The sequence below is a fragment of the Aegilops tauschii genome, chromosome 4 (genome assembly GCF_002575655.3).
Source record: "Aegilops tauschii subsp. strangulata cultivar AL8/78 chromosome 4, Aet v6.0, whole genome shotgun sequence".
Lineage (NCBI taxonomy): Eukaryota > Viridiplantae > Streptophyta > Magnoliopsida > Poales > Poaceae > Aegilops > Aegilops tauschii.
This window is the reverse complement of record NC_053038.3, coordinates 329511191-329515555: the sequence shown is the minus strand read 5'-3', so window position 1 is coordinate 329515555 and position 4365 is coordinate 329511191. Positions and strand designations below refer to the sequence as shown.

The 4365-nt window shown below is 39.0% G+C and overlaps 1 long non-coding RNA gene across 1 annotated transcript; it reads right to left on the bottom strand.

Moving 5' to 3' along the window:
• Positions 1 to 371: 371 nt before the first annotated feature.
• On the bottom strand, positions 372 to 3454 carry LOC120962992 (uncharacterized). Its single transcript, XR_005754472.2, has 3 exons — positions 2955 to 3454; positions 2784 to 2852; positions 372 to 798 (listed from the first exon to the last, which is right to left on the bottom strand). It is a non-coding gene; the product is annotated as an uncharacterized lncRNA (long non-coding RNA).
• Between the last annotated feature and the right edge of the window lie 911 nt (positions 3455 to 4365).

Sequence of the window (4365 nt, the reverse complement as noted above, 5' to 3'; positions counted from 1 at the left end):
CAGGCAAGAGTCGATCTACTAATCTTGGACGTGATGCCTATATAATGATGATTGCCTAGATATCGTCATGATTATTTGAAGTTCTATCAATTGCCCAACAATAATTTGTTTACCCACCGTTTGCTATTTTTCTCGAGAGAAGCCACTAGTGAAACCTATGGCCCCCGGGTCTCTTCTTTAATATACTAGATCATTGATGGCGCGCGTTGCTGCACCCATCTATTTGTATGATGAAATGATAGGAATTTTGGTAGATATATGACCACGTGAAACATATTAAATGCATAAATATAATCATACATTACTTAGTAATTTGAGATCTCATATATAGTCGGCTAAGGCAAGATTCACACATACAAACTGGCTTGGTATAACAACATACACAACAATTTAGATAGTAAATAGGCCTACTCAGCACTCCAAAGACAACTAATAAGCATAGATTGTGTACATGGTGTAGAAATGGCATCTTCACAAGCCTCTACCAAAGGGCTGCCATGTTTAAAAACAAAGAAGAAATAGGTGAGCCTTATGCACCTGGTCACAAAAATGTAAAACTCCTGGGGAGACAGCATAACTGATACAACGAGTAACATCATGTGCGAGATGAAAGACAAATAGTATGAGAACAAAAGTGATAACTGAAATAAATGTGAAGATGCGTAAAATGCCAGTACACCTAGCATGCATCCAGTACATCCTTCTTGAAGCTCTCAAGGTAGATATCATTACTTGGTTATGCGTTAGTACTGAAATAAATTTCAGCAAAGAGTCGGTCAAATTTTATCCCATGGATACCTACATACAGAAAAAGCGAAACATGAATCCTCTTTGACAACATATAATATCCGTTCAACTGGAAACAACCAAACTTTCTACAATATTTGTTAAAAAAAATGAGCAATAACAGTCTAGCCTGATTGGCACACTTGCTTCTTGTGTTCTTTCATCTGACATGGAGCCATCACAAGTTTGAACTATCACTAACATTGCAGTGAAACCTTGTTTGACAACCAAATACAATGTTCTAAATTTGAACTCGGCCAGAGATATTAAGAACTTCTTATCTCTAGGAATTATATACTGAGGGGAGACGTTCTAAACATATAGACATTTACAGGAATCTGTAGAAAACATTGCTTTCTGGTAAATAATTTGGCATACCTTGGAACTGTGATATGCAACATTTGTACTTATGAGGAATGGGAGAATCAAATGGAACAGATCTTTGTGTTCGTGAGGCCAGCTTATAAGTTCAATCAGGTTCACCGCAAATATTAGACAGTGAGTCTGTACTCTAATAATACTACATGTAGTCATGAATTAGAGAGAAAAAAAATCATACCTAATTTATAATCGTCATGTAATATTATTGCTACTCATAACTGAAAAGGGACCACATGGTTTAGTGATAGATAATCTACGTAATGTGAAAAAAGAAATTTTGGATGCTGACATATATTGCAACAAAATTCAAGATGCTCATAGACTCTATTATATTGTACTTGATAATTTGCTAACTCCAGCATAAATAGCGATTATTTTGCTTTCATGCACTTAATTAGCTAATTTGTATAAGAGGGGGGAAATCTAGGAAAAGAGAAAATGGTAAGTACTAAATGTTTCCAGCCAAGGGACTTCAGAATTATGTACTTACGTCGGAACCAAGTTGGTGCTCCATTGCTATCTTAGCATCCATATAAAAATCAATAGGTGGTACACATTGGAGTCATTTGATTTATAACATGGAAGGAGTTGTTAAATTAGGTATTTTGATTACATAAAGTAATTTGTTACCTTGAGATTTAGAACAATAATATTAAACAACTGACTGCATTCAGATTAGAACATTACAATATTTACATGTAACCGATTTATGATCTGTCAGATAGACGACCCTCCTACTCTAAAAGTAGATAAGTCAAAATATAGTTAAGGGGTTGCCTATTTGTTCATCCACATGCAAACAAATAAGGGGTTGCCTATTAGTTCATCCACATGCAAACAAAGTGAATTCATTAGAATCTAGCAAAAGTACATTGTAATCTTTTTGCCATGATTCCGGAAAAAATACACATGCATTGTGGGAGATGAAGTCTACCGACACATTGATACAAGAAGGCATGACATTGATGAATAAACAACAATGGAACTTGAACTTGTTTCATGCCTAATTCAACGGAACAAAGACATAGAACAATAAGAATTCTACCCAAAATATAATAAATACAAATCTTTTCTTGATGTGTAATTAATCATAAAATATTAACCCATGAAAGAAACAGGAAGAAATCAATAGTATAAACAATGGAATCACCATAGAAGTGAGATAGATAGGGATTTGATTGGGGTTGAAGGGATTTCAAATGGGATACACGTACATAGTAAAATGCTTGGCTGACAAAAAAAATCCTTGCTCACAAATGATTAGTGTAAATTGCAACAGCAAACCAATACTGACGGACATTAACATTATCTTCCACTTGGAGCAAAGATTCAACTCTGCTTCATAAAATAAAGCTTAGAGCGGGCAACTTCTTGTATGCAGCACTGAAACATGATCACTAAGATACTCTTGGTTTTTGTAATTGGTTGTTTCAAAGCAAGAAACCTAAAAAGAACATAACTAAATACAAGTGCATACGACAACTATGAGGATGATGGCATGATGTTACTAAAACTGAAAATAGTAAGCCATCATTATATTTTGCAACAACCAATTAACTATATTAATTAAATGATACCATTGTACAAGGAAAAGTGTTAGGAAGATCTACCAATACCTGAACAGTAGTTTCCTCCATAAATATTTCCTTTAGCTCATAGCAGAACACTTTGACCTGCAATTGGCTCTACCAATACAAGAGAAAATACACATATTGAACGAAATATTGTACGAGGGTGAGTGGAAGACAGAGAGAAACAAAGTTTGCAAAGTTGTGTTTAGGTGTTACCTTGGAGGAGAGAATTTGACATCAACGTCCAGAGGAGGAGAGGGTATCATGACGAAGTAGATAAGCGCAAAAACCAAATCCCTTGATGCTGCTCGTTGTAGCGCGTTTGTGCTGGTTGTGCACCTCCGATATGCTCTAGATCCACAAGGCCAGTATCGGAAACATAGGGTCGGGCTGGATGGCAGCGGCGGTGGCGTTCCACCTTGAAGGAGGCTCTGAGCACTCCAGGTAGACGGAGAACATGCCGTTGAGGAGGGCGAAGCGACGGAGATGGCCGGTGCTGCCATCTGGCAAGCTAGGGGCTACCGCTAGAAAACGAGAACAAGGGAGAGGCACCACTGCCCGAGGTCGTGGTCGGCGGCTGTGCCGGGACGGCTACGTCTCGTCCAGTCACCCGGATCGCCATGGCCATCGCTCCCGTACCGTTCGCGACCTAGGTCGGTCGGCCATGGGAAGAGTCGCCAGGTGAAGGGTGTGAGATGCGTTTGGTCTTGGGAACAAAACGGTGGCTTGACGAAGGGGATGGTGCTCCAAGCCCATTAGGCCCAATTTAATTTGAGACGCCGAAAAAAGCGACCAGAGCAGCAGCCCACGACAATTAGCAATCCCTAATAGCGAACGAGGCCAGATCAGGAGCGATTTACAGTAAATCTGACGGCCGAAAATGCTCAAGATTGATGATCCGACGGCCACGGATGCTGATGGACTGAGAGGACAGGAAAAGTGCTCAGTTTTAATGTTTCTAAGTCTGCCTTTGCGATCTATTTCCCTTTGCTTTTATTTTTAGATCTATTAAACCACAAATACAAAAATACCTTGCTGCAATTTATTCTTATTTATTTTGTCTCGCGTTCCCACGGTCCAGTCTATCATATTTTTATCACCTCCGTTTGCCAATTTCTGGCGCCGCTACCCGAAAGGGATTGACGACCCCTTTCACACGTCGGGTTGCGAGTATTTGTTATTTGTGTGCAGGTGCTGTTTATGTAGTGTTGCTTGGTTCTCCTACTGGTTCGATAACCTTGGTCTTGATAACCCACAAGTATAGGGGATCAGTTGTCGCCTCTTTTGATAAGTAAGAGCGTCGAACCCAACGAGGAGCTAAAGGTAGAACAAATATTCCCTCAAGTTCTATCGACCACCGATACAACTGTACGCAAGCTTAACGTTCGCTTTACCCAGAACAAGTATGAAACTAGAAGTACTTTGTATGTGTGTGTAGGATAGGTTTGCAAGATAATAAAGAGCACGTAAATAAAATCTAGGGGCTGCTTAGATAAAGACACAACTAAGTTAGTTATAGTAGAGAGCTTTTTGCCACGAGAAAGTTATTTGTCTCTAGGCAAACGATAACTAGACCGGTAATCATTATTGCAATTTTATATGAGGGAGAGGTATAAGCTAACATACT